The sequence below is a fragment of the Protopterus annectens genome, chromosome 7.part1 (genome assembly GCF_019279795.1).
Source record: "Protopterus annectens isolate FY-2018-M chromosome 7.part1, PAN1.0, whole genome shotgun sequence".
NCBI lineage: Eukaryota > Metazoa > Chordata > Ceratodontiformes > Protopteridae > Protopterus > Protopterus annectens.
The window spans coordinates 491022134-491046456 of NC_056740.1; positions in this window are offsets into that span (position 1 = coordinate 491022134).

The following is a 24323-nucleotide window of genomic DNA, read 5'->3' on the forward strand; positions in this document are numbered from 1 at the left end:
AAGAGTCTTGGGTGATGGTCTGAGGGTCACTGAGGGAAGAGGCAGAGCAGATTATAGTGGAGTTGTCAGCATATTGAATCACAGTGGCATGATGAGCAGATGAGTGAAGCTGATTGGTAAAGAGAATGAATAGAAGCGGTCCAAGGATGGAGCCTTGTGGGACCCCCATGATGACTGGGAGGAGGTGTGAGAGGGACTGATGCCAATGGACAGCTTGTTGACGGCCTGTTAAGTAGCTTTGAAACCAGTTAACAGCAGTGTAGCTGAGGTTAAGGGAGGAAAAGACACTGATGATTTTGCTGTGGTTGACCATTTCAAAGGCCTTTAACAAGTCAAGGAATATGGCTGATACAAACTGAGAACTGTTTCTGTGATGGTTAACTATATATGTAAAGGACAGTAGGACTGTTGAGGTATTGTGTGCAGGACGCAAACCATGTTAGGTATGGAATAGGACATTGTGTGAAAGGAGATATTCCATGAGTTGGGTATGTACAACTCTTTCTAGAATTTTAGATAGGGGCAAAAGAATGGCAATAGGGCAATAGTTAGTTAGTTCACAGGCGCTACCTCCTTTGATTGTCATGATTTGTCATTAATGTATATGAGGGAATCAAGCACAGCTTCCTCAAAAATCAACATCTGTCTGATCAAGCACAGCTTCCTCAAAAATCAACATCTGGCTGAGGTGTGAGGAAGGACACTGGTGCACCTGTATTTGAAATTACGTGCAATCCTGGCAGGTTTGCATGGTATACATATGCCACAATTCACACTTTCATGAATATAATGGTGCAGTGGTGCAGCAGTAGCATTGTCACCTCACAGCAAGAGATTCTGTGGTTTGATTCTTGGCTGGGGTGCCTTCTGTCTGGAGTCTGCATGTTCTCCCTGCGTTCGTGTGGGTTTCCTCCGGGTGCTCCAGTTTCCTCCCACATTTACAAAGACATGCATCTGGAACATTTCTCCTCAGGTCTCAGCTGAAAATTGACTTTGCTCCAAGTCAGACTTTCCTGGTTAACAAATGTTAATTAAATAAGTAAATAAGTAACCCATATAGTCAATCAGCAATATATTTACTGTGTGCATCATAGGAACACATATCACGCATGCATCTTGTATTACACCTTGAAAGGGGTCCTGCACCATCAACCCCTAATGTTTATATACCAAAAGAATACTTAGTTATGCCTGGTAAGACATGTGGGAGCTCACTGTGGCAAAAGTTGCACACTTGAGTAACTCATCCCTGGAATATGTGCTGGGAGGTACATGCAGAAGGGTGAATTGTACTCAAGTATCAGTGTGATAAGGGCTAAGAACAATGGAACTATAATGCCCTTTGATGTGCATGTCCTGCACATACTCAGGATTTGTGCTACATACCAGGGAGTGGTCACTACCGTGGGCACATGTTGATGGACATTCTGCATACCATTTACCTGAGTACACAGGTCACATAAGAATTGGTCTGCTCAGGATCTATATTATATATTCAAACTTTCAAAACTTCGAATACCATATGTTCAACAACATATGATCAAAGTTCAAAAGTTCAAATATATAATAAAACAAACAAAAAAAACTTACCTTGACGATGCAGGCAGGGGGGCAAGCCTCCCCTGCACTCCCCACATGGGAAGCTGCACCCCAACACCCCCCTACTTAAATATACCAACTCCGAGATCACACTTCAGTGCAGAAAATGGAAATTCTCCCATTCTGCACCGAACGGCACCATTACGTTTAACCTTCAAACTCTTGAAATGTCGATCATATGGTGTCGACCATATGACATTCGACATTTCAAGCATTCGGACTTCTAATAGTAACCCGTCTACGTGTGTTGTCTATATGATAATGAATTTGTGTATTTGCTTTTATGATGTAATTAGTCCCTCCATGATTTTGGTTCATTTACCATGTCCCCATGTCTGTAGCAGCAATCCTTTGTGTGTATTGATACTGTCCGCATTATACGAATACAACACTGGGTTCAATGATTGTCCACAATTTGCAGTCCTCCACAAATCTGGTTAAAGAAAGGATGTGCACATCAGTTTTGATGCCTGAGACTTAAATAACGAACAGGAAAGGGACTGTCACAGAGGCCTGAGGTATGGACATGGCCAATGGATTCCAGACAGAGGTGACTTCACACATTGCAACATATTTATCTGACATGTATGCAATCCAGTTGTCTACCCACTTGGTGACATAGGTGTTTATGGCCACTTGAAACAGTTTCTCTGTAACACCTGACTGTGGATTTTTGTCAAATGCCTTGGCCAGGTTAAGTTAAGCAGGATGAAAGTGCTGCCATCATGCATGCCCCTGGTAACCTTCTTGAATACAGCAAACAGATATAACAGACATGATGTAGCCTTAACAAGTCAAACCTGAGTTTGGTACACACTCAGGATATTACATGTACCCTTTCAGAGAAGGTGCGTGATGATTTGTTGGCCTACCCCACAGATGAAGACAGTCACGATGGGTCTATAACTGCATACATCAGGTGATGTTTCCCCCAGTCAGAATGATACATGTTGCTGTGCACTCTTGTATGGGAATACAGGCTGCCTGGAGGCTGTGTTGAAGTATGGATCCAACTATGCCTGGTAGGTCAGGTTTTAAGTCACACTATAGGCAACCTGTGATGTTGTCTGGGTCCATTGATTCTGTGTTATTAGCCACAGAGAGCACACAGATATGCTGCCCTCTGAGAACAAAACTGAGTAATGTTTGCATATATACTTTAGCTGATGGCCAGTGGTGACATGGGGGTGACATGTGAAACAAACTGTCAGCTAGCAGATTGTCTATTTTCTCTGATTATGAATGTCTGATGACATCCATACACAGATCTCTGCTTAGTTGTGTATTCCTCTTTACATTTCACATTTATTGGAATAAATGATTTGTGAAAAGACATCCAAATACAACTTTGATCATTCATCATATTCCACACACTGGTACCTTTCACACATAGTCATGCAACTGTGCCAGTGTTATACACTTACATTAATTACACAACATATACCTATATAAGTGTTTAATGGGAAAGCTGCACTGAAGTGGCCTAATGCCATATAAGGACATATCACACATCAAAACATTTCTTGATACAAATGCTAACAGTCACACAATGGTGTTGATGACCACCTCAATAATCCTTGGGAAGAGCAACAGAACTGCACATACAATGAATTCCACAAGGTTGCAATTGAATCCAAAATGTGATACACTGTTGTGCATATCATAGCATAACAACACCTGTATGAAACAAGACTTATGTGACATTTAAATGCAATGTCTGTCACAGTGGTATGTAGACACATGCACACTGTGTAATATTGCAAATGTCACTGTGATGATGGTGGAATGTGAACTGTATAGAAGGTTGATCTGCTCCACTACAACAACACATGTGCTAAGAAGGCAACAATATACATAAAAGTGTAGCATGCCATGTTAACAGTTCTCAGGGGGGCATATTACTACAGCTGTTATAGAAGGAGCATGTAATGCAATGGCATCAATGGCCATAAATACATTATTTCACATCACAGATTGTAATATCCTCTTGTAGCCATACTATGCATCCACACCTCAATATAGCACATGCCAATGACAGCACCATTGACATGTCAACTGTTCGTAGGGTCATAGGACATTATTAGGCTAAAGGCCAAAATCCCATAAAATCCTAGCTATTATTATACCATTGAAAACAAACTCCCTATATCTATATTATGGAAGATAGTAAGACTATTGTGTGTATGTGTATATATGTTTGATTGCACTACATCCTGCCACTGTCCATATAGGACATGTGCTCCACACTATGACAGAATTAGCAATCACACATGTAGTGGTCTGGAGATGGCTTGCAGAGGCTCATGGAGGGACTCTGCTTCATTATGTGTGTGTGTGTGTGTGTGTGTGTGTGTGTGTGTGTGTGTGTGTGTGTGTGTGTGTGTGTGTGCATATTAGACATGAGGACATCCTCCCCCCTCTGCAGGAAGGATGTCATGTGGGCAGAGGAAAAAGGAGGATGGTGGATGCATGGGGCTATGTGAAAGGTTCCTATAAGTGGTAGTGCAATGAAGAACAATTCCAAAGTTCAAACAATGACAATAATGTACCACCAACCACACACACACACACACACACACACACACACACACACACACACACACACACACACACACACACACACACACACGCATGCACATACACATCAGTAGACTGGGACGATTTGAACATTATATCTGTGTAGGTATAGAATTTGAATGTCATGCTATGAAAGTAGCAACACGACATATGTCTGAATGTAAAACTGTCATATTGCACTTTATGGAGTATTTATTTATTTAACATTTGTTTACTGGGAAAGTCCGACTTGGAACAAAGCCAATGTTCAGTGGAGGCCTAGGAAGAAAAGCTCCAAATGCATGTCTTTGTAACATGGGAGGAAACCCACATGAATGCAGTGAGGATATGCAGACTCCGCACAGAAGGCACTGCAGCCAAGAATCAAACTGAAGAACCTCTTGCTGTGAGGTGACAAAGCTACCACCACGCCACTGCTCCATCCTATGAGTATGATATCATCATTGGATGTTGAGGAGAACATGTTGAGAAGAGTGTAAGATATGGATGTGGAGTGGGTCTATATTACCTTATCGAACGATAAAAAGAGTGAACGCTCTTTCATTGAACTGAAAACGTCGAAATCACTAAAGAGCAAGGACATGGAACAGCAATTTTTTTTTCCCAGGGAAAAAAAATAGCTACTATGCAAAGAAAAATTCAAACACAAAATGAAGTGGTGGGCTTCGCCCCCTCTCCCACATCCCCCCTACTTAAATATACCAACTCCTATATCGCACCATAGTGGAGGAAATGGAAAAGTCCCAAAGACAGCCCACCAATTTTTTTCCCTGGGAAAAAAAATTCGATGGTCTGTGGCTTTGCTCTTTAGTGGTTTTGACCTTTTTGGTTCGATGAAAGAGCGTTTACTCTTTTCATTGTTCGATAAGGTAATATAGACCCTATGGAATCACATTCCCTGCAGAAAATTGTCTGAAATGTAATATTTCTATGTATAGAAACTCAAGTTGCCTGCTGTCAGACTTTAACCCCTATATGTGTAGGTAAAGTAGCTTGCAAACACAGTAGTTAATGGTACTGTCACAGCACAGGTTTGTCTTGAATATTGTCAGGGTGCATGTTATATAGGTTGATATAATCAGTGTATATCATAATAAGATGTTCAGAGGAGGATTTAACATAGTTGTGGACTCACATATTCTACAATTGTCAACATGATGATTGTTGAATGTACACACAGTTGACTGCAGTGAGAATAGCATGCCTGAAAATGAAAATAAACTAAACGGCTCAGAGTGCAGAGAGGTGCAGAGTAGCAAGACCAAGTGAATAAAGAAAGCTGCACATACATATGTATATTTAAATAGATAGTGTGCATACAAGCTTTTCTATATATATATTTAGAGATGTTTATATATACTTTTACATATGCATACTTATGGACTGGCTTTTTACCAATTTACTATAGTATATTTATGTAGATTCTAATACATATTGTGTATATAAGTTTTCTCTCTCTCTCTATATATATATATATATATATATATATATATATATATATATATATATATATATATATATATTTAGAGATGTTTATTTATACTTTCACATATGCATATTTATGGACTGGCTTTTTAAAAAGTTTAGATGCAAATTACTATAGCATTCTATAACATTAACTTGCTTTAATTGTATAATTGGAACATTTGATTCCTATTAGCTGATAGCTAACATGTGATATAAACTGGTTGGAGAGATGTTCAGTTTGTCTGATGAAGCAACAAGAGCAGTCATGAAAGCACTATCATTATCTTATTTTTATTTTTTTGCTAATAAATGTGGTGGTTGTGTAAGTTTAGTGCAGCTTTCTTTTTTCACTTAGAATAGCATGCCTACCTACCTATATACAAAGCACAATACTTAACGCAAGCACAACATCACAAGTCTGGATTTTATAGTGCCCAACATCACTTTATTGTCATCAGTAATATCTGATGAGAAGAGAATGGTAATAGCAGAGTCTCATATGTTGGTGTAAAATACTCTCTCAAATGTCAACCAAATGAACAGACACACATATACCAGCTGACCACTGTGAGATTAGAACACCTTCCTAACTATTCACAAAGCACAGTACTTGACGCAGGCACCATAGCACAGTGTCTGCTGAGACGAAGATGATAATATCAGGGTCTCACATGCTGGTGTAAAATGTTCTCTCAAATGTCAGCCAAGTGAACATACATGGCACTGTTGCCCACAATGAGATTAGAACCCCCTCCCTAATTAAATATACCAGTTAGACAATTCAGTATTTAATACAAGCGCCACAGCACAAGTCATTTACAATGACAGTGGCCAATTTATAGTGGGTGATACCATCATTGGATGTTGGAGAAAAAATGTTGGGAGGCCTGAAAGAAATGCATGTGTAGGCATGTACAACTGTCAGAATATTTGTACCTCATGGGACTGTAATGCTTACTGTAGGAAACACAGTTATGCTAATATGAGTACACACACACACACACACACACACACACACACACACACACACACACACACACAAACACACACACACATACACACCCCAGTTGACAGCAGTGAGATTAGAACCCCTACCAAAGTGCACCAGGTAGAGAACTCAGTATTTAATGCAAGCTCCGTGGTCCAAATCTGACTTTTACAATGCCACTTGACAATTTATAGTGGATGACATCATCACTGGATGTTTGGGAGAAGATGCTGGGAGGCCTGTATGATATGGATGGGTAGCCATGTACAACTGTCATGATACTGAAGTTCTGAGACACACTGTTGAACTACTCCAGGTCCAAATAACTATAGACAAAATACCCTACCACATCATCGCTAGCTACCCCATCATGAACCAGAAGAAGCACACCTCCTACCTGGACTTGATAGAGTCGCTCAGTATACAGCCTATTACCTTTGTCATTGGAGATTTCAGCTAACCTTACATCGATTGGACAACATATATGAGCACAAACATGATTGCTTTAAAGTTCTGAGATTTCTTAAATTTAAATGTCCTGGAACAGTTGGTCCGCACCCCCACAAGGGGCTCAAATGTCCTACACCTAGTGCTCAATAACATGCGGGGGGGTCACTGCACTACCCCCTGTTTGTTGCTCTCTCTCTGGTAAGGTCAGACCATAAATCAGTCTTGTTTGAAGTAAAGATCAGACCTGACACCCCCACAGGAGCAATAAAAAATAAAAATTTCTTCAAAGCAAACTATAGCCTACTTAGTGATGGTATAAAACGTTTCAAAGCCCTTGCTAACACAGCCAACAATGACTCCTATGCAGAAGAGTACACAAATGTCCTATATAGCCACTTAAAAAATGTATTGACTCAACTGTACATGACAGGACTAAAACCAGGTCCTCCTCAAAAAAAAAAACAAGCCACCCTGGTGGACTGCAAGTATAAATAAGTTATATAACAAAAGAAAGAAACAGATATCAAAGAACAAAAAACTGTAAATGGTTCATCTCTCAGGCCCATGCTTGCACTTATCAAGTGTATCAAAACTTGTCAGAGATTTGGGATGCATGGCTAGGCTTAAAAAGGCCCCTGTGGTGATTAGCCTAGTAAGCACCTATGAAACTACGAACCTATGAACAATAGGGAATGTACTCAACAGAGGATAAATACCCTCCACAAATCAGATATCTTGTACAGTCTTCTAAGGCTAGTTACAAGACTAAATTAGCATCCCTAGCTAAAGACAGCCATGAGGCATTCTTAAGCTATGTCTATAACCTAAGAGGGAATGTCCAGCTGTGTGCATAATGTATAGTGGACTGTACCACTCACACTGAACCTGAAGAAATTGCCAACCTGCTAGCTGACAGATTTGGCAATAACTTCACCCCCCCATCTCCTCCAGCCATACCCAAAGCATTCCTGACACCAGTCCACTACTATCTCCAAAGAACAGGTAATGCATGCACTCTCCAAAGCCAAAAGCATAGCCTCTCTGGGACAAGATATCATCCCAATCCCAGGTTGCTTACTAAACAATCTAAAACAAGACCTAGCAGAACCACTTGACATTCTCTTTAACCATAGCCTGAGCACTGTCTTTGTTCTGGCAGAGAGGAGAACAGCAACAGTAATCCCCTTCATAAAGGGGTTCCATCAACCCACCCAGGAAGCTATCAATCCATAAGATTAACCAGCCTTATCTGCATGGCCATGGAAAGAATCATTGTGGTCCTTATCAACATAGACACAGGTGATCTTCAAACACTTGACCTGACCTAGTTTGTTTAGTTTGTTTTCATCAAGGGTAGATCTTGCTTATTAAACCTGGTGGTCTTCTTTGAGAATATCAACAAAGCCCTGAATAAGGGAAAAGCTGTACATACCACCTATCTTGATTTATCTAAGGCTTTTGACACAACCCCTTACTCAGGGATCATTGAGAAACTCTCCCAGCTGGGGATTAACCCTTATGTCACTAGATGGGTAGCCAACTAGCTTACCAATAGAATGCACAATGCCAAAGTTGGGGAGTCCACCTCCACTAGTAAACCAGTTACCAGTGGGGTACTGCAAGGATCTGTGCTGGGCCCTCTACTGTTTGGAATCTATTTATTTGAGGTCCAGGCAAAAGTGCATTGCTTGTAGCTTACCAAGTTTGCATATGACTGCAAACTGGATGCAATCACTGAGTCCCCCAAAGACGTAAAAATATTACAGAAGAGGCTGACTCAGACAAATGATTGGTGCCAAAGTTGCAGGCTAAAACTAAATGCAAAAAAAGTTTCATTATCTCCTTTGGCAAAGTAGTAGCTCCTGCTAATTATGATATAGATAGCACCCCTCTAAGCTCAAACCCAGTGGTGTGAGACTTGGGAACACAGGTTGATAGTAATCTAAACTTTGATCACCATCTGTCCATAGTGGTAAAGAAAGTCTTCTACATTATGTATCTTATAAATAAGGGCATCACATCCAAGACTAAGGAGGTTATAACTCCGCTGTACTCGACCCTTATCAGACCACTGATTGAATACAATGCTCCCTTCTGTATTTATCTCACCAGCCACCTGCAGCAACTGGAGAGACTGCAGAGGTTTCTAAGCAAGAGAATCCAGGGCCTCCAAAATGTGACTTACATGAATAGACTGAAAGCCTTGACACTGTACTCTGTATCATATAGGCTGCTGTGATGTGACCTGTGCCTGGCCTACAGAGCAGTCTCTGACTCTGCCCTAATGGAAATACTGCACATCCGCAAATGAAATGGGACAAGAGTCACTCGATCCAGGGATTTCAACCTAGCCTGTGACATTAACAGACCATGTTGGAGAGACAGATATATCTATCAGAGATTGCCACAACTAGCAAAACCCAAAACTAGCACCACACCAACCACAGAAGAAGCATGTGCAGATTACAGTTAGCCCCCCATAACCTATATTTAATAGAAAACAGGGGTAATAATTTCAATCAACTTTGATAACTAAAACCCCTTAAACCTTTTAACCGGCAGGTGAAAAAAATGTATAGTCTTTGAACCTTATTCATACTATACATACATACAGAACCACTATATTCAATTACAAGTTTTATTAGTATCTAAAAAAGCAGTAATTCTGCATCCCTATCCCTACCTAATATTTTATCTTGTAATTTTTATAATTCACACTAACACATTCTTATTATTTCAGGTAAATGTAAGTCAAAATTAAACATTATATCAATATTAATCACAAAATCCTTAAAACTGTCTACACTCTTATGAAACACTTATTCATGGTGTAAGGACAGATAAAAAGGAAGTTATGTACTTACTATAACATTGCATCTATGTTGTCCATTTTTATTTATCTTGGACATATGAGATTCGGTTCCTATATCTGAACTGACTCAGCCATTGCTACAGCTTGTGCAGCCCAAAAACTCTCTAACTTCACCTCTACCCACAATCCCTCTCTCCCAATTACCTCAGATGGAATTTGCAGAATAGATATAAAACATAGATAAGGAGGCCTTATTGGAAGCCATATCTGCTATACCTTAAAGATCACAATACCTTAAAGGTACATTATCTATTCCATCAAAGAGTCTTCAAATGCCAGGGATTGGAGGGAGGGGAGTCAAAGATAACTGAAAATGGACAACACAGATGGAACATTATGATAAGTACATAACTTTTTTATCTGATGTTGTCAATTCTAGTTTTATCCTAGACATATGAGGCAGAGTGCCAAGCTACCTTAAACCTTGTGAGGACTCACAGAATGATGTTCCTGAGCACCATTGAACCAAAGGATGTTCTTCACCTGGAGACCAAATCCAACTTGTAATGAGTAATAAAGGTATGAGGAGAAGTCCAAGTAGTTGCTGCCCATGTGTCATCCATTGAAGTTGTGGCTTGGGACACTGCTGAAGTGGCTAGAGATCTGCAGAATGTGCCTTAACAGGCCTAGTGAAGGCAATTTTCTTCTTGTCACAGATAATGGAAATGCAGTCCTTGAGCCGTCCGGCCAAGGTCACCTTGCTGACCGCTTTACCAAACCTAGCACTTGAAAAGGAGACAAATAATTGTTCAGATTTTTTTCATGTCTTTTGTCCTATGAAGATAAAAGCATTATTGTCTGTGAACATCTAACAAACGCAAACAGTAAAAAAGTTGGGAAAGAATACATGCAAATTAATAGTCTGATTGATATTAGATTCTTACACTACGTTAGGTAGAAAGGTGGGATTTGTCTGTAAAGAAACTCTGTCTTTGTGAAAAATCAGATAAGGCGGTCTACATGATAAAGCCTGAATTTCTGAAACTCTTCTGGCAGAGGTTATCACCATCAAAAATAATGTTTTCCATGACAAATACTTTAGATCACAGTTTGCAGATGGTTCAAAGGGAGAATGCACTGTGGTTTGCAACACTAGGTTTAGGTCCCAAGTTAGAGTAGGGTCTTTGGAAGGAGGTTTCAGCAAAAATTTCCCTTTTAAAAATGACTTAGAAAGTCTTTTAGAAGCCAAGGAACATTCTTCCAAACCATCATGGAAATTCAAAATTGCTGCTAGTTGTATTCTGATGGTAAATGGGGAAGCTCCTCCATTGAAAAGAGAGGCTAAAAAATCTAAAATATTATCGACTGAAACAGAAAAGGGGTCAGTATCTGTTTCACAAGCCCAAATGGTAAATATCTTCCATTTACTAGTATATAGTTTATGGGTGCAAGGCTTATGAGAAGCTATGTGAATTTAGCGTACTGGGGGAAGAAAGGGTAAGTTGCCTGGCAACTAATGGAATTGGAGGAACCATGCTGTCAGCTCAAGATTCAGAATATCTGGATGAATTAGTCCATCTGGCTGGGACAGAAGGTCTAGATCCAGGTCCAGAATCCAAGGTCATTGAATCAGATGAGGCCAAAGAAAGAGGGAACCATATCTGTTGAGGTCAAAAAGGAGCAATGAGGATTGCTTTGTTTTTCAACCCGAGTGCTTTCTGTAAGAATTTTGGAATTAGAGGTATTGGGGGAAAGGCATATAGATATCAGGGGAGCCATGTGTGGAGAAGAGCACCTCTTGGTGACCTCTCCAGACTGGGAATCAGGGCAAAGTAATTGCTGCACTTGTTGTTTAGGGAAGAGGTGAACAGGTCACAGCAAGGCTGGCCCCATTGATGGAAAATCCTTTCCATCACTTTTGGATTGAGACACCACTCATAAGGCTGAAAAATATATCTGCTCAGCTTACCTGCTATCATACTGGAACTCCTCAGAATGTGCATTGCTATCAGAAAGTGGTTGGAAGAGATCACCCACTGCCACACTCTGAGTACTTCTCAATAAAGGGAGTAAGATTTGGTTCCTCCCTGTTTTGTTGATATATGAAATAACTGACATATTGTCTGTTTGAACTGCAATTGTTCCCACAGAAGAGCTGTTTGAAAGGCTTACAATGCTAAAAGCACCACTCTTAGTTCCAGAACACTGATATGCAAGTTGGTCTCTAAGAGGAACCAAGTGCCTTGGACAGTCCTGCCCAGAAAATGCCACCCACCATATCTGGGAGATGTCCATGGTCACTATGGTCTTGGGTTCTGGAAGGATGAATGTGACCCAGGATAATTTTTTTGGAGAGAATCCACCAAGCTAGAGCCTTCCTTTAATGACTGGTGATCAGAATCTGGTCTGACATGAGTTGGTATAGCATAGCTCATTGAAATGCCAGCAGCCATTATAGAATTCTCATGTGATATCTGGCTAGGGGAACTAGAGTTATTATCACTGCCATCAAACTTAGAAAATTAGTTGAGTGGATACCTTCTTACTGTGGATTATATTCTGAACCTATGTTATGATTTTTTTAAGTCTTACTGGAGGAAGGGATGCTACGATTGTTGTCATATTCAGAACTGCCCCTATATACTCTAAACTCTGAGCTGGAGACAGTTGAGATTTTTCGTGATTTACAGTTATTTCTAGGTATGCACAGGTCTTGAGAGTGTAATCCCTTGCCTCTATCAATCGCTGAACGGTCGGCAAGATAATGAGCCAATCATCCAAGTACAGAAACACCCAGAATCCTTGCAGTCTCAAGTGAGGTGCTACTACTGCCATACATTTGATGAACACCCTGGAGGCTGTGGTGAGACCAAAGGCCAGCACCCTGAATTGGTAATGACTGGCTCCCAGTTGGAAGATGAGGGATTTTCTGGATTGTTTGTCCATTTTTATGTGGTAATACACATCCTGAAGATCTGCCAAGCACATCCAGTCATCGTTTTCTAAAAATGAAAAAATGGACTGTATTGTGACCATCTGGAATTTCATTTGTCCAACTGATTTTTTTCAAAACACTGACATCCAAAATTGGTCTCCAGTCCCCTGTCTTTTTTGGCACAAAAAAGAATCTTAAGTAACGTCTAGATCCTCTCTGATCTGGTGGGACTTCTTGGATGACTTTTTTCTCTAACTGTTTTTGTATATCTAGAACTGTTGGTTCCCCTTGATTGAGTGGAACATCATGGATTTTCTTGCATCCAGGGGAATTAAGGGAAAAAATGTATGGCATAACCTCTGGAAATAATCTGTTGTGCCCAAGAACCTGTTGTTATATTTAGCCAGGTGTTTTGGCAGAAGGATAAGTGTCCTCTGACTGCAGCCCTGGTTCTGTGGACTACCTCTGCTGCATGGGCAGCATCTTCCATTGTAGTCCCCCCACTGCCTCTGGCAGAACTAGCACCATGTGTGTCCTGGAAAGGCCCTTGGGATTTTTTAAACCACATCTTTCCACTGCTCCTCTGATTCCTGGAAAAGGATCTTTAGGGGTTGGAAAAATGCAAACCGACATCAGAAAGGGTCTTACCATCCTTCTCACATCTGGATAGTGTTTCTCGAACTTCTGGGCCAAACAGAGATAATCATTGAAAAGGTGCATTGACAAATGAAGACTTAAATGGCTCTGTAAAGTCACACAGATGCATCCAGGCATGTCTCCTTAAAGCTATTTCTGAACTTGCTGCTCTGGTGATCCCTTTGGCTGCATGTTCAATAAGCCTCATGAACGAGTTTGACACAGACTTCAGTGTAGCCAGCTGGGAAGCAACTCTTTCTTGGACATCCTCACAACAGCTCCGGCCAGGGTATCCGACAACTCCTTGATCATATCCCTTTGAAGTCTTTTAAAATGTGCCAGAAAATTCAAAGACTTTAAGTCGAAGGTTGATGAAACATAAACCCACTTCCCAAATCTATCCATCATCCAAGACTGTCTGTTGGGTGGATGAATAGAAGAACTCTCCTCAGTGAGTTTCTTTTTTGTGGCAGCCGCTATGACCATGGCATCTACCTCTAAACCTTTAGGCCGGGATTGCATATCCTCAGGAGCAGATAAAATTTTGTCCAGTCTCTTGCAGATGGATGAGTTCATCAGCGGGCAGAATCACTAAAGAGGTAGACAGGTGAGTACCAAAAGCCTGCAGGTAAACTGATTCTTCCAAGGAAGCATTTTGGGACTTCAAGGCACCCCACTGTCTTAAAATTTCTAGGATATCCAAAGGAGACATCATCAGGGGCTGACATAGGGGATCCCTCCCCTTCATCAAAATCAATGTCTTCCATGACACGTTCCTGTGGGGAATCTAAGTGCTTCCTCTTGCACTTCTTCTTCTGAGGAACATTCTCAGGGAGATAGGCTGGAGAGATATCAGAAGACAACAGAAGCTCTATCTGAGATTTCTGAGGTTTCAGTACTCGCTGCCCCAGTGGAGAGACAAGTCGAATAACTGGGCATGAGGAAGGTATCTCCTCTGAGGAGGAAGGGACCAACTGAGTCACTACAATAGACAAAGTCTTCGCCATTGCTTCAAAGGCTGGCCCCCCGAAGAGGGAAGGGAGCCCAGAACTGAGATAGACTCCCTCAGACCCATGGTCACTTCCTGCTGTGATGAAGCAGCCCCCAAGACAGAAGCCAGAGCCAAACTGAACTGTGCCAGTGCTCCAAGGTGCAGGGAGAGCTCCAAAAATATTGGTGTCAACACTGCCCCTGAGAGCCGACAATGCAGATGTGACCCCAGGAGGTTTCCAGATCCGAAGGAACTGAAGAACTCAGAACAATAACCTGTTCCTAAGTGAGCGTGATCTCTGGAACTGATACAATCTGTGCCAGAAGACACACAGCTTTAAGCTCTGATGCCTCAGAGGATGTCAGAGGAGGAGTAGTTAAAGGGGTAAGTGAAGGTTTGGTTGCTGAGCCAATAGGGGACAGAACCAAAGGGAGTCCAGTAAAACCTCTCGCTCACAAAATGTTATTCACTAGTCCCTCCACATTGACTTCTGTAAGACTTCTGGTGGAATGGACTGACATTAGAGACCCACAAAAGGGTCAATAGATGGAGAGTAACTAGATATGGGTAATGCAGCTTTCTGCACTTTGTTTATACTCTGAGATGATGTAGTCAGCATCAAGGAATAGAGCCAGGAAGCAATATTTCTTATGCTGAAGCCTTTGTCATCAAGGCTTTTGAGTCACGAATAGTGGTCAGTTTAGGTGATTTTTCTGATACCGAAGTCTTGCAACTAGAGTCCATTGGTTCTGAGGAACTCTTAGGAACCAAGGATCTAGATTTTTTAGGTGTCAGTGCTGAAGCAGATGCTGGTAGTGTCAAATTTCTCTTTTTGCCCGAGGACAATGAAGAAGGGGAAGAAGCATCAGTTTTACTATTGTCCTGAGCAGATATGACCTCTCCAAAGGTGGAAGGAATCAAACCTTTCAAGATTAATTTGTTTTTACTTTCAACAATAGCCCTATGACTAAAGGCACGGCAAATACTATAATCTTCCTGTAAATGTAGAGGACTCAATAATAAACACACAACAGATGTAAATCCAACAGAGGGATGTTATGGCCGCACTTCTGGCATTTTGTGAAGCCAAAAAGAACCTTAGTTTTCTCAGCCATAATAAAAAAGGATGGAAAAGGCGCACAACACTCACACCAAAAGAAGGAGATAGAAAACAGTGAAGAAAAAACTGACAGGAAAGCAGGTTTTTTTTGGAAAAGGAAGAGACAGAAACTATCAATTATGATAGTAAAAAGGATACACAGACTATCTCTGTAATCGATGATCTTGCAGTTTTGTGATAACCAGACTGACTTTAGTATCTTCAGCATATTATACTTGTTTGTTCACAGACCTTTTCAGGTAGGAAAGGACACCAAAAGTAACACAAATTACACTGGTCCCAGGACAGATCCCTAAGAAACACCTGTGGAATTGCATTTCATATCAGAAAGATTATCTTTCATTTTCACCCTACAGGTTCTCTGATACAACCAGATCTTTACCCACCTTATAATATAATAGTTCAGATCACTTGCAACCATTAAAGGAATTATTTTATGGTGGGATATTATATCAAATGCCCTTGCCATATCCAAATATACAGCATCAACGGGTAACCCATTACCCAGTGTCTCCCACAGTAGTTCATAAAAAAAAAAAAAAAAAAAAACAAGATCTGCCTGGAATAAATCCATGTTGGAAAATGTCCTTATTCTGACCTATTATCTACAAAATATATTTAAGTTATAACTCTCTCAAAACAGTTTCCCAATTAATAAGATATATTTATTTCCCCTCTCTAAAAAAGATTCAATGAATAAATAAACCTATTTCCAACATAACTTAGATGAAATTTGACAACACCATTAAAAACTGTAATTATGAATCATCTCTTCTCAGAGGGTTATTAATTCAACAGAAGTCTCCAGTCATGTTCTTCTTAAATTATTTGTAAATCCTCTATCCACATTTGTGAAAACCTGCCCAAATCTCTTAGTTGGAATAACATTACAGAAAACAAGTGCAAATGCCTTTTCCCCTCTTAATTCAATTATATTATTCACATTTTACTATTAAATAATATTGTTTTACATTTGTCTCATCATTAACCGCCCCAGCTATAATGACCTTACCATATGGCTTCCCATACATGAACAACCTTTTAAGGCCAACAAAATATCCTGCATCATACAGCTCCTCAGGCATGTCACTGTTACACTGCCTTTAATTTATGCAAATGCCTGGTTAGGTACATACAGAAGAGGAGTTGTACTCTACTGATTGGTCTGATGAGGGCCGAGTACAGCGGAAAAATAATATCTTTGGATCTAGATGCCATACCATGATTTCCCTACCACTATAAATACATGATGGTCACAGGCCAACTGTTCTCTACAGGCATGCCCTGACCAGTGGGTCTACTCTTAGAGGTGTGTTGTCAATGTAGTAGCTTTGAGGGTTAGCCATCTTCCCAAAGGATGCAGATCATGACACCAGTTGTCTGTCAGGCCTTCTTGGAGGGTATTTTGTGTCACTGGGATGTCATCATGCAAGTCATGTCTATGACACCCCAACATACTGGCAGTAATGTGACATCAGTTATCAACACTCCAACTAAGTATTTTCTGCAACATTCAGTCCTGCTGTAGTACCTGATGTCTAACTGTGAACCATACCTGCAGGCGAGACCCTGTCCATGCTTGGTGTATCACACCTGCAATGACACTTACTGTCTGTGCTCTTTTTCATAGATTGGCTGCAAAAGTTAACACAGTAGAAACTCAAGGATTTAACAATCAACATTTTCCATGGAGCAGCAATGCAGTATCAAGAAGCCAAATGACAGCAGTACATTTTATGCCTACTGATATTTCGTTACACACACACACACACACACACACACACACACACACACACACACACACACACACACACACACTTAAATGCAAATGTATAATTATACCTACAAGTATTAGAACTTAACCTGAGACACTAAGCAGATTACTGATTTTAGGTTCATTGAACATGTCCAAAGATAGCATTGGCTGTCTATAGTCAAAAATTGGACTTTATTTTATGCTATTTTGTGTTCAGACCTAGGGAATTATGCATCTGTGCATTTTTAAGAACTGCTTAAGTTAGACTTTATATTGTACCGCTTTCCTTTTGGTGGAATTTGAGGCTAAGAGGCATCATCTTAGTGGAGTTCAGCATTCTGGTGCTTCAGCACTGTAGCATTTCAGCATTCCAACATTCCAACATTCCAACATTCCAACATTCCAACATTCCAACATTACAGCATTCCAACATTCCGACATTTCAGTGTTTTTCGAATGGAATGGTTTGGTCTGTTACTCTGATGATTGGTTTGTTAGTTTTGAAGAAGCCTAGATTTATGGTCTCTTTTGACGGTTTTCCATGGAGCTGAGGTGTGTAGTTGCTAGTTGCAGACAGACGGTAGCACCAGCTCCCATGTGACTGATGTATTGATTGTGCTGAGACTGGTCAATAATGGGGCATCTGTGGTTTATTGATTTTGCTCCCCAGCTGTAGAAGTCAAGATGAGGCCATCTTTCTACCTGCTCCGTGGACTTGGAGTGTTTAGATTAACAGCTCTTTAGTTGACAGTACTAATGCTCAGATTTTGTCCATGGCCCTAAGGACATTTGGTGAGGATTCTTATACAAGTAAAATGTATGATATATGTCATCTTGTCCATTTTTTAGTTTTAATTTGCTGTTTTATCTTAATATATTTTTCTTTCCTCGGAGTGTTAATCTCATCAATATCCTTTCATTATTTGTAATGCATTTTGCATTATTTATTCATGTAATTTATTGTACCTATTGCTTCTTTTTGATGATTATATAAATGGTTAGGAAATAGGCACTATAATAAATCTGAAGTTGAAGTTAATGTTTCATATTCAGTGGGTTTATATCAGATTATCGAAAGCTGACAATATCGAAGCACAAAACTTCCAACTTGCAACTTCGAAATCTGATAACATCAAACGTGCAAAAACCCCACTAAACACCCAAAACAACACAAAAAATGCTCTATGCAGGGGGCAAGCCCCCTTACACCCTCTGCTACTTGAATATACCAACTCCAAGATTGGACTACAGTGCAGTAAAGGGAAATCTTCCCTTCCCACACTCTATAGCGATCTCTGCTTTACGCTTTGATGTTTTCAGTTTTCAAGGTTGCAAGTTCGAAGTTTTGTGCTTCGAACTTGTCAGCTTTCGATATTGTGATATACACCCAAATTCAGTTAGGGTCAAAGGTTAAATAATCCATGTGCCTTAAGAAACTAAGAAGATCACTGCCTTAAAATTTAGGTAGAGTCAATGTTTACAGGATGAATGGAAACATTGTGAAGGTTTCAAGTTTAACTTGACCCTTACATATAATCATGAATGACACTGAACGAAAGGACAATGAGACTTAAAACAGAGGGTCAATGAAAGCAAGTCACATAGAAAGACTTTGCAGCAGAATATTTACCAATGGTTGTCTATTCAGTAAAGAAATGTGGATATAGCCATGATAAAAGATATTCTGTCTCTCTACATACAGTTTTAAGAAGGCAGAAATACACAATGCTGCCACTGTAAATGAATGGAGGGAAATCAATTACCTTCCTGTGTGGGAAGAAGACATGGAAACTATCATATCAGTATGGAAGAATCCATCAGGCCATTTTGGAGTGTAACTAATTATAGAATAATAAAAATAATACAAATGAACAATCAAAGGAATCTGCCTAGTTCTAACCCCATCAACTTGAGTTTTGAGGAAAAAATAAAAAACAGAAAAATTAGTAGTCTTAAAACTTTGTTGATGAGCTCAGTCACAATAATTTCCAAAAATCATGAAACCCAGGTAGTGTTCCAAAGCAACAAGCCTTTATTAGTCACAGACAACAGATCCTCAGTAACAAAAAAATCAGAAATACTTTACAATGTTAAACATATCAGATTTATACACTTAAAAGTAGGTGTGGAAAATATATGCATTGTTTAAATTTAAACCAGCCTATTCCAGGCAAACAACATATATATGGCTGTAAAAGTGCTTTTAAGAAAAGTACCCACCCCCACACAGTACTACTTAGATCAAACTAAATCCTAGTTAAAGAAAACACTACCTATCTAATTCAAACTCACATTCCAAAATTAAGCATAAAGAAAGGCATAACATACATATAAAAAGACTGACTGAACTAAAATTGCTTTTGGCTAACTAATGCAATAAAACCTTCATCAGGTTTGTCTCAAGAACTAAAATCATATACATAGGTAGATAAGTAAAAAGAGCTAACTAGACAGATACAAGAAAAAATACACATCGCTATTTAACCATAAACATTATCTAATTTAGAACACTACAAATATAAATATACATCTGTGTCAGTGGTGGCTGGTGACTTCAAATCAAAGGGGGTCTGCAGGAGACAGCTGAATGGGTGGGGTCAAGGGGAAGGGTTGTGGCCAGCTAGAAAGGGGAGGAGCTATGCTCAAAACCACAAAAACTAACTGCCAAACCATCATTATGAGAGTCCAATCAAGACAAAAATAAGTGTAGAAGAATAAAAATATTTCAATGCATTGGCTGCATGACAGCTTACTTAATATCTAGATGGAAACAAAAGGTTGTGAGGCATGAAAAAATAAATTACTTTTTAAATACATTACTGGAATGCCAGTCAAAATCATGTATAACAAAAAAGAAGCACTCAACTCAAACCACTTCTCCTTGCACTGCAGTTCTAATTATAATTTATATTCAGCTTTATTAAAGTACCAAGTAACATGCTGAAAGTAGAAATCTCTGTGATTCCCCCACTTGTAAAAATGTTTCTTATCCAAAAAAGACCTGCTGCCTGACAACTATCCACTTGTTTCATGGGGAAAACATGATCAAAGTAAAAAATGAAAAGCAAACAAGAAACAAGCTCAAGATACATTGCTTAAAGGATTACTGTACAGGTTATGGACCACACATGATTGGCATTCTGTTTAGTTTATGGGTAAAGCCTGTAGAGATGACTGGAAGTCTCCAACAAGTGTAATGAGCTTTTTAAAATAATATACATTATCTAGTCAAGTATTCTCTGCATGGCAACAACAGAAAGGCTTTCAGTGTTGGCAATTCTTTAACAGTATGCTTATTAAAGCTTACTTGCATCTTACGATCTCAGACAAGCTTACCTTATGGTCATTAAAGCATTGCTACTTAAACACAGAGCAACAGGCACTTTCTGAGTAATAAGCATAAATCTGAGTAATAAGCATAAATCAACAGTACAAAAATATGACAGAAACCAGACCGTTCTGCAAAATCAAAGACAGATGAAAAGCCACTGTAGTACTTGTGTCTACCTTGGATGGGGGGACACACTGCACATTTATACTGCATAACTACTCCTTGCCTTGCTTGGACACATCCAGAGTCACTACATATGTCACAATTTGAAATGTCTCTGGCTGACTGTGATGGCCCTGACACATTTGTCATACCTCTCAACCTCAGAGCAAGAAATCTGGACAAAGCCATACACAGAAGTGGAACAAAGGCCCAAAAATAAGGACAATTTTTAAATATTGCTCTAATAAACTTAGAAAGATAATAGAATAGGTCTTGCAGTAGTATGAATTTTCTGAAGGGTATAAAATCTGAAACTCAAATGTCTGTCATTATTTTCTGACTTTAGTCTTTAATGATTTGTCACTAATTTGCCAAAAACACAATTTTATGAAAAATGGACCAACAATGTGATGCAAAACATATAAAATAGCCACAAAATACAGCTGGGAACCTGTCAAAGAAGGGACACTTTAATATTAGTACTGTTAACTTGAGCAGCTGACAAAATAAAATAATCTACATGCATTTCAAGTAATCTATAACTTTGATTATTACAGTTATTTCTTAATTGTAAACCCTCTGTGTTTTCTTCCAAAATTGCTATTTTGCAGAGGGATTATTAGGGGGAAGAGCAACATTTTGAGCCAAAATCCTAATTCTATAAAGCAATTTATTTGCATGTACCTCTCAACCTGTTATTGCAGTTAATCTGAACTTGGCCAGATATATTGGGGGAACATATAAACAGTACTAAAAATTGCTCTTGTATAAATTGAGACAGTTGATAGAATAACAGTTCTTACTTTAGTGTGCATTTTTCTGAAGGTTATGAAGTCTGAAACTCAGTGTATCATTATTTAATGACTTCATTCCTAAATGATTTGCCAGAAAACTACAAATTTTATGAAGAACAAACCAAAAATAAGAAGCAAAAATCTATTCATTCTTTGAAAATCTGAACAGTTGGGAGGTATAGTTCAGCTGGGCCTGTCTGGGTTTTGCTGCCCTTCCCCTCGACAAAATCATGGTTGAATGGAGCCTCTGCAGCCATTCCAATGAACCATTACTTGGCTATTTCACTCCATTTACCATAAACACTAATGTGCATACTGCTTTACTTCTATGATGAGTTGGACTTCATTTGAAAGTTTTATTTTGTATTTTACAGCACAAACACTAAGTCATCTGCTAAACAAAGCAATGCAGTCTCACAATGAAAACTTATCATTAAAACTTCTCTGCCCTTGAAACTCACATTCATTGAAACAGCATTGAAACCCACATTCAAAGAAAATACATTTGCCAGTGGCAGATAAAGATTAATTTTGGGCTGTTTTCAAATCTGCATATGAAACATACATGTGCTCTTTGATACACCTTCCTCATTGTACTAAATTATATTCCTTGTACAATACAGTATAGTTGTTAGAGGGCATTTTAAATTTGTTTTGAAAATTTTTCCAGTAAACAATTAAACAAAATGCATGCACCCATAATGGCAAAACTGCCCAGTTCAGAACATTTATCATAAAAGTCTACTCAGACTTCCACAGTCCACCATTATCAGTAAATATGCACAATTCTACAGTCCACCATTATCAGTAAATATGCACAATTCTACAGTCCATTATCACTAAATATGCACAATTCTACAGTCCATTATCAGTAAATATGCACAATCTCTGAAGAAGTAAAAGTCATCTAAATAATTCCACATTAAAGAAATCTGTAACTAATGAAGAGATTGCTGCTAGCAAACACCTTTATATTTCATGGTTTCATTGAAAAATAAAGCCCTCAGGAATAAATTGCCTATATTACATTCAAAAAATGATAAGCTAGTAATATTGCAAGAGGAAATGGATGGCAAATTGATAACAGACTCATAGTTAGTATCTTCAACAAGGAGAACATTCTCAGTATGGCAGCATCCACCCCCTGTGGGAGTAGAACCCACAGCCTTCTGCATTAAAAGACAATACACAACCTGTTGTGCTATTAATAAGGCAAGCTAGCTTCATTTAAGCAACACTAAACTTCTTTTCCCCGCAGCTCTCAGCTCCTTGTAAAATCTACTCAATACTCAACTGCATCTCAACTTCGCAGCACAAGAAAACTGGAAAAAGCCAAAATGTATTGGGGGGGGGTCAAAAGCCCAAAAACCATGGACACATTAAACATTGCTTGTATAATCTTGGAAAGTTGCTAGAAAAAAATGCTGTATTACCATCATACATTTTACTGCCATGGTCCCTGTGCAAAACAGTCAGAGTAACATACCACTATGCCAAATCAGCTGCTTTGTGAAAGAGAAATGCTGCGTTACCACCATACATGTTACTGCCAAGGTCCCTGTGCAAAACAGTCAGAGGAACATACCACTATGCCAAATCAGCTGCTTTGTAAAAGAGAGGAAGACTGAAACTTAAATGGCTATCATTTAGTGAATTCAGTTCTCACCATATCTGTCAACCTCTTAATACAAAACACCTGGACAAACCCAGTAATGAGGGAATACAGCCCTCAAACATATTCAGTGAATTCAGTTCTTGCCATAGCTGTCAACCTTAGCACAAAAAACCTGGATGAAGCCAATAATGGGGGAATGCAGTCAGAAAAATAGGGACAAATTTCAAATATTCATCTTATAAACTTAGAAAATTGCTAGAATAAAAGGTTGTGTTACGGTTGTGTTACTATGTATTTTCTGAAGAACATGAAGTCTGAAATTCAAATGCATGTCAATTTTACTGCTGACAGAACAAAAACAATTTTCAGCAGAGACCCAGGGAGAACTACTGCAGACACGTCTTTGTAAAATGACAGGGCACCAGAGTAAATCCACACAAACACAAGGAGGAGATGCAGACTCCACACAGAAGGCACCCCAGCCAAGAATCAAACCAGAAAACCTATAGTTGTGAGGCAACAATACTACCACTGCACCATCAAATATACAAGGAGTTAAACATTCAGAAACCTGAAGTCTGAAATTCAAATGCCTGTCAATTTTATTTAACATTTGTTAATAAGGACAGTCTGACTTGGAACAAAAAAAATGTTCAGCAGAGGCCCAGGAAGAAATAATGCAGACATGTCTTTGTAACATGGGAGGACACAAAAGCAAACCCACACAAACACAGGGAGAGGATACAGACCCCACAAAGGCAGCACCCCAGCCAAGAATCAAACCTGCAGCTATGAGGCAACAATGCTACCACTACACCATCAAATATCAAGCATGGCAACATTTACAAACCACAGATATTATGAGGAACAGATCAGATCAAATATGAGGCAAACATCTGCAATTTTTTTACAAATGGTGGTGGGTAGGGAATTCAGGTCTTTAACACCTGCATACAAGGTACAGGGTTCAAGCCTGAGGTATTCCCTAACACACACACACACACACACACACACACACACACACACACACACACACACACGGTGAAACAAGAGGAGAGGCATATACATAAGTATAGGGACATGCTGAGTT